The sequence below is a fragment of the Triticum aestivum genome, chromosome 1D (genome assembly GCF_018294505.1).
Source record: "Triticum aestivum cultivar Chinese Spring chromosome 1D, IWGSC CS RefSeq v2.1, whole genome shotgun sequence".
Lineage (NCBI taxonomy): Eukaryota > Viridiplantae > Streptophyta > Magnoliopsida > Poales > Poaceae > Triticum > Triticum aestivum.
In genome coordinates, this window is record NC_057796.1 from 377960096 (window position 1) to 377967948 (window position 7853).

The 7853-nt window shown below is 39.0% G+C and overlaps 1 long non-coding RNA gene across 4 annotated transcripts; it reads left to right on the forward strand.

The window, feature by feature from the left end:
• Window positions 1-3722: 3722 nt before the first annotated feature.
• LOC123170394 (uncharacterized) lies at window positions 3723-7208 on the forward strand. 4 transcript variants are annotated; one of them, XR_006485204.1, is made up of 5 exons: window positions 3723-3914; window positions 4860-4981; window positions 5810-5898; window positions 6404-6479; window positions 7185-7208. It is a non-coding gene; the product is annotated as an uncharacterized lncRNA (long non-coding RNA). The 4 variants fall into 4 exon arrangements; XR_006485205.1 differs by lacking the exon at window positions 7185-7208 and adding an exon at window positions 6716-6889; XR_006485201.1 differs by lacking the exon at window positions 7185-7208 and having other exon boundaries at window positions 6404-6480.
• The last annotated feature ends 645 nt before the right edge of the window (window positions 7209-7853 follow it).

Sequence of the window (7853 nt, forward strand, 5' to 3'; positions counted from 1 at the left end):
GATGTTTTTCCATGTAGTTTAGATTAGTTGAATTAGATGTTTTTTTTGTCAATCTATGTATATATATGTGCATATTTAGAAAAAAATTGTGTTGAACTAGTTAAATATAATAGAACTAGTTAAACAAGTTTATTTTTTAGTAAGTGCTTAGTATGTTGAACTAGTTGATTTAATAAAACTACTTTATTTTACTATAGAAGTAGTTTATTTTAGTAAGTACTACTTTATTTTATTTATAGTAAGTGCTTAATTAGTAGTTGAACTAAGTTGATTTAATAAAACTACTTTATTTTACTATATATAGAAGTAGTTTATTTTTAGTAAGAACTACTTTATTTTATTTATTTATAGTAAGTGCTTAGTAGTTGAACTACTTTATTTTAGCAAGAAAATTAATAGAACTAGTTTATTTTTTTAGTTCAAGCAATTAATCCCGCATCGACGTCGACGATGCCTATCCCGCATCCTCGTCGTCGACTCGGTGGAGGAGGCCGGCTTGATCAGAGGGGCCATGTCCAGGACTGGGCTCCGCCGGGCTGGTTTTGGGAGGTGCTACCTTCCGGTGGGCGTAGGTTGGTGAGGAGCCAGCCCGTCGTTGACCCGATCCTTGTTTGGTGGCGGTCGCGTGGGCCAGTGACGGTGCCGAGGCTTTCGGACACCGCGGAGGTGGTACGTCACCGTGTCAGGGAGGAGGACCAGCATGTCCGTCGGTACATGGTTGCGTTGGAGGGCAGGTTCGACAATACCTGGCAGGTTCTTCAGGGATCTCACTGGAGCTATGATCCTGTGATGGTTCCGTCCCTTTGGGTGTCCACCGCCCGCGCCGATACCCGTCGGGCGCTACTGTTCTAGCTGTACTAGCGATGCTATATGCATGTATGATAGTATTCGAGGTGTATTAGTGATAATATTCGATGATGTACGGACGCATGGAGATGATGTAGTTTTGCTTATAATTGAATGCATCCTAATTTGAATACTACTTTATTTTGTGATTTGATTTTGCTTATTGAATGCTCAAAGTGGAGAACTACTCCTACTTTGAATGCTAAAATTGGAGAGCACTATGCAAGGCGTATGCATATGATTAGTTGATAGCTTATAGGGTTTTTGTTTTCGCAGAAATCTAGGAGCCCCCGGCCCCTCCATCATCCCCACCGTCGTCCCCGTCACCGCCCCCTCCGACATCGAGGTGAGACTAGCCAAATCCTCTTTTAGAAAGATAATTAAACGATATTTTGGGTTGACTGTAAGTCTGTCGAGTCTCCACCATATATGAGAGGATGAAGAATCCCGACTGTTGTCGTGGGGGTAGCTTCTCCTTCGTTCCCGTGTGCTAGACAATTTGGTATAATGCACTCGAGAACGAAAGGAGGAGCTACCATACCATCACCGACGGTCGCAAATGTCAGAGAGGAATCAGTGAGGGAGAGTTCCACCATATATATGTGAGAGGACGAAGAATCCCGACTGTTGTCATGGGGGTCGCTTCTCCTTTGTTCCCGTGTGCTAGACATTTTGGTGTAATGCACTCGGGGACAAATGGAGGAGCGACCATCACCAACGGTCGAATGTATACACCACGTGAGCTGAGAGTTTTCAAGAAAAGACTCGACAAATCGATAGTCAACCCGTGATGAATAATAATGATCTAACTTAGGTTTTTTAGTACATATATTTAATTGTAGACGTTTAATATTTGAATTATGAACATAGGAAATGTCGTACTCGGACGACGAAAGTCTCCCGGGGGAGTGCAACTGGTGCCACGACGACCGAGGTCAGTGCGACAGGCCTCACCTGGACGAAGATCGGCGCTTCAGTATTAAGCTGGAGGAGACCTTCGATGTTGAAACGGTACGCAACGACGACAAGTGTTATTTTTTCGTAATTAAGCACGACTTCAACAATTTCGACGTGTACTTTTCATCTTTTACAATTCGGCTAGCTTATCCCATGCCATGCAAGACGCTACGTCATGGAGAGGATGGGTTTTGAAGACCATGAAAGTATGGAAACAAAGAAAATTCACCTAAGGACCCATCATGATATAGTTTTTGAAGTAAATCTGTATAATTCTGAGAGCGTAACCCATTTTGGTTGCAAAAATTGGGAAGCATTTTGCAAGATGTATGGTTTTGATGAGGGTATGCTTGTCACCATGGATCTTGGTGATCCTGACATCGAGCAAGACAATATGGACATTTGGGTCCTTGTTGATACGCCTCCAATTCTACCGCTATGTGAGTTTCTCAAACATAGTTATTAGCTAATTTATATTGTTCATTTCAAAATAGTTGACAGCTTATTTTCATTGACAGCTTATTTTGATTGTTCAAACAATGTGCGGAACATGGTAGACAGAACCTACTACACCGATGGCTCTGAGTTAACTTATAAGGAGAAAACTCATCTGGTCGGATTTTGTACTGATCTTGAGAATTACAATATTTATTGTAAAACTCCTCCACATTATGGTCAATACGTGCCACTAGTGCACGTGTTGAACTACGGTAACTACTATGGAGATACCCTGGTAAGATTTCTTACTATTATTACGACATTCGTGCATCTTTTGCATACTTCTAAAACTAGTACATCATTGCTAACTATGAAGTTATTACTATGTTTTTCAACAGATAATCCCAGAGGATTGTGTGCCTCATTTGATGTATCAGAATGGTAGGCTTGATGTTTTGAACATACAACCAGGTCATCCTACGAATCTCAACTGTCCATACCGGATTTCTAAAAGAAGTGGAGACATGCAAATCAAAGAATGGAAAAAATATATGGACAGTCGCAAGGAGGTTCTTGGAAGCAAAAGGAAGCGAAGCGCAAGAATTGGAGACAGGATGATCTCCATTCTTCATAATGGAGAGTCAGGGTCTATATTGTTTTATGCTATTTTACCTTACAGAGGGTATTTCGGTCCTACCCAATACTGATGATCATGTGCTAAGAACAATTAAGTAGGGTTGGTTCGATGACTATGAGGATGAGGATCGTATGACTGGTTACTAATAACGAGTAGAAGTTGTATGATGATGATTAGTAGGACTTGTTATTATATATGATGATGCATGATGCGCACATGAAGAGTTATTATATATCAGCGGGTGAAATGAACATGGATTGGATTGAAGTGAAGGCAACATGCATGTGGTGCATGTCGAAAGTAGTACAATCCAAACTTGATCAAGTTAGGATTAGTATTACTTTCGACATGCACCACATATTGCCTTCACTTCAATCTAAGCCATGTTTAGGCATAGCAGTACGTAGCGTTGGTAAACCAAGCACGAAGATATAAGAGAGGACACTTCTCTCTAATAGCTACCTAATAACAACCTAAATTAACCCCCAAAACCCCTAAATCAGCCCCTTAAAAAAACCTCAGCTCCAGCCAGATGCTAAGGCGTGGATGCCTATTGGTCCCGGTTGGTGTCACCAACCGAGACCAAAGGCCCCCCGGCCTGGGCTGGGCGCAGCAGCCACGTGGAGGCCCATCTGTCCCGGTTCGTGTAAGAACCGGGACTAAAGGGTTAGGGCATTAGTAACGACCCTTTAGTCCCGGTTCAAAAACCGGGACAAAGGCCCTCACGAACCGGGACAATAGGTCCTTTTTCTACTAGTGACCATAGGTAATTCTTGTAAGATACTTTCACATTTCTCTAATTTACTTAAGTAAATCTTCATCAGTTTGGCTTTAGGCAAAAATGCCTGCTTGAGAATTTAGGGAAAATTACATATTACCTTTAGAGCTTTCAGTTCATGAAGTAATTGACCTCGTTTTTGCTTGTTTATTCTGTAGTATTGTTATATGAAGTGAGAGTTGCATGTGCTTATCTGAAGCTTATACTAATAATGTGCCTCCCTATTTGTGGCTGATCTGGAGCTCATACCCATGTTGGGTGAGTATCTCCCTCTCTGTTTGTTGGGCTGTCGGCAACTCCTTTTTGCTGCGTCTTTGTATACTACAACCACTATCCCTAAAATAAGTAAACTATAACCACACTCTTTGATCATATTATTTAGAAGAAAAAAGATTAGAGCTGCATTTATTCATATTAATGTAGACTGGGCCTGATCCAAGAAATAGAAGACTTGTACATTGATTGCATCCACCGATAAAATCCCAAATGTGTGTGGGCAAGACTATCTTCGTGTTTTCATAATATAAAAAATAGTAGGTAAGTGTCAATCTGTTGCTGGTTCAGAATTTGATAAGGTTGAAAACTTTGTATGAAAATCTTTGTAATTCTTTTGAGTTGTGGAAGAGACAACTGGGATGACTTCGATAATATGCACTGGATGGCGGAGGACGAAAAATAAATAAGGTGGGGGGGTCTAAAGCATAAAAAAAATTCCAAACCAAAGTAGTTCATGCACACTAAAATGCACACAAATACTTTTTAAAATCATGCTATTGTCTGGTCATTTTCTCAACATGACACTAAAATTTGAATAATAATTACTTCTCTCCTTTGTCTTCGTCTGAACAGTAATACTTATTCACAGATTTTGTTAGCTTGCTTCAAAAATTATTAATCCTGTTATGGTGTGGTCCTATTACTCAAGATGATTTCACATTAGCTTCAGAGGACATGTATGTTGCGTATCCTTTGCCTACTGAGCACACACAGAAATTTTTCTATCGGTATCGTTAACTGAAACATATTCCATTTTTGATCAATCGGTGGATTTGACTAATATAGATATATTATAAGAGATATTATTCACGTACCATTTTCTTATTTCGAGTAAGCTTGAAACTGATGGTCTCAGTTGGTTTGTGTATTGACTTTCTTTAGAGCCTGAATCTACAGAAACTAAGTAGAGGGTTGCCTTTTGTGCAGGAATTTGTAGCAGGTCTGATCCCTTGCGCGTGCTCCTCCGCTTGCCCTCTCGACCCTCCCCTTGCTCATCGCCATCCATTTTATTCAGAGTGTAGATGGCGGGCAAAACACCTAAGCTCCAAGTGAGCTCCTACTCCATCTTGTAGGTGTCGTAATTTGTATGATGTTTCGTTATTAAGTTTTGCAATCTAATGGCTTGCTCTACTGTTTTTATTTTTAATCTCAACATTTTGAATTTTATCGGTCAAAGGTTGAATGATTCATGGGAATTGGAATGTGGGGGGTCTCAAAGAATTTTTATAAATAAAAATCCAAATATCAACATTTTCTAATCTCGCTCGATGGTTGAGGTCTTATATAGAACATCATCAGTATAATGATGTTGAAAGCAACCTGCCAACATCATTTTCTCCGGAACATTGAGAACCGATAGGATTCTATGTGTATTTACACTGACATTCTCTCTTCTTCGACTAACTGAACATTGAATTAATGTCGTACATGCATCCTACTTCATATGAGCAGCATGTTTCCAAAAAATAAACAGTGTGAGTTTACTATTAAAGTGGATGTCTTGTTTCTCCAGGAATGAGCTTAAAAAACACATGAGCTACTGTGACTAGGTGGCCACTTGATTAGGTGTATGTGTTAGTTTTATGTTCTGTAACATGTTAGCCGTAGGCAGTATTTTTGGACCGAGACTTGCTCCTGTTGTTTGTTTCAGATATTCAGTTTAAGATCTAAATTTCACCAATATGTCTTTTGTTTACCTTTCCTGATGTGTTTTAGATGAACAGAATCACTTGTGTTTATATGGATAGTAGCTACTTTTACTTCAGCACATAAAGAACGAAATCTGTATGAGTATTTTTTAAAGCATTTCTACATAAGCAAAACATATCAAGGGGCAGTATGCTGGAATAAAATCATATATACAAATTTGTTTCTAGAGCAAGGATGAAAAGCACTCCATACACACTCACAAGGATGATGATCCATCTGTTTCTAGGATGGTGGGACTTGAGGTCAAACTGCACAGGTTTACATTCAACTTCGCTTGTTGATATTTCTGACATATACTTGATGGAATATACATAAATATGTGTTCTTTCTTATAGGTATGCACCAGATTCAAGGATCAGCTACTTGATGAAATATACAGGAGACTCTCCTACTCAACATTACCTTAAAAAAAGAATCAAGGATCAGTTCAATGGGAATTGGAATGATAAAAACACTTGTTTGAGCACATCTGATCCTCATAATAGCATATATAAATCACTGTAGTCAAATCACTTTTTTACAATTTCTATAGTAAAATCACTTACTATTGTGTATAAGTGCCATTAAGGATCAACCTAGATCTGCGGGATAGTTTGGAAGTTATACCCAAGGCATTATAATTGCTCTATATTATTATTAATTTCGTATATCATCACCTTAGACTACTCGAACTGTTGGCCATGCTTTGTGATTAAACAATTCTTGACTGATTAAATCCGTTTCAAGTGTAATGCAAGTGTTGAATTGTGATCCATGAACAGCAAGCCCATTTGGGGAATGTATTTGAACAATGACCCAAGCAGTCGCACAAGTGGATCTGCACATATTATTATCAAGGTATCTTCTCATCTTTCAATTTTCTTTGCCACTCTAAAATAATCGGTTTTCTCTTTCATGTGAGCATTTTGATTTTTTTTTCTAGAAGCTTGACAAGAAAACTGAAAACAAATAATTAGAGAAGATTAACCGGGCGGGAGGAGAGGGAAGACGGGATAAAGAGAAAAGAAATACATAGTAACGTTATATTGATTAAAGAGTTCTAGCAATGCATCTACTTCTAACTATATACAAAGATCTTGCATGTGATTAACCGGGCGGGAGGAGATGGAAGAAGGGCTTGGCCACTTGGATCGTGAGATGACTATTCGGTTGACCATTTGTGCTATCTATTCAATGTCATGCATCATAGAAACAAAGATTAGTTTGGTTGTTGTGGATTTTGCAGCAAAACAGAGTAGGTCATGGTGGATGAAGAGAACATTAACCGACAGACTTTTCGGTAAAAAAATTGGCTGCCTTGATTAGTTTATTTCTTATCAATTAAATTTGTATGTGAAGTACACAAAGTTGATAATTGGGACAGAATTATGACTTTTACTATGTATCATTTTCATATATTCCTCAACAAGAGGTCTAGATTCATGTAGATAATAGTTTGAAGACGTCTAGCAATTTACATGTCTTCTGGGCAAGCTAAGCTATTTTCTTGATGATCCAAGCAGGTTGCTGATCAAATATAAAATATGTAATTTTCTGTTTCAGTAATAAACGGGCAATTCAACTTATAGCTGGGGCAGCCTAATTTCCTCCTACACACGCCCGCTAGCAGCAGCAGTTAGGACCAGGCGGTTGCGGAAGGTGATAGGTGTGGTGGTCGGTGGTGCCTCGGCTATTGATGTTCGATTTGAGAGGAAGAAGAGAGATTGGCTGCTAATTTTGGGAGGAAGAAGAGAGATTGAGTGTGTTGTTGCTGCCGTGTGTGGTCTTGGGAGAGGAATAAAAGAGAGTAGTAGAGAGCTTTAGAGAGATAGCAAAGGATTGAGAGGCTACTGCTATTTGTATTGCTGTCGATGCTTAAACAATGCCACTGCTTATTATACTGGGTTATTCATCTTTGAAAAAAACAATCATTTTCTCCCTTCAATAGTTTAGTCATGACTTAATTTTACTTACTAGCCTCTCTTCATAATTATTTTTGGATTAAATTTAGCTTTTTATAAAGTTGTAAAGAATAGGACTATTTCATGCATCCCAACGGATATGGTTGCTATCCACCTGGAAAGGAATAAGATAGCATCCATGTTGTCGTCCCTTGTTGTTAGTTTGGATTCCTATTTTCTTTGTGTGCCATTCCTTAATGCATGAATCAGTTGCAGTGTGGATGGGATTGACTTGTTATTTTGTTCAGTTTGTAAAAGGGTTGCTCTATGC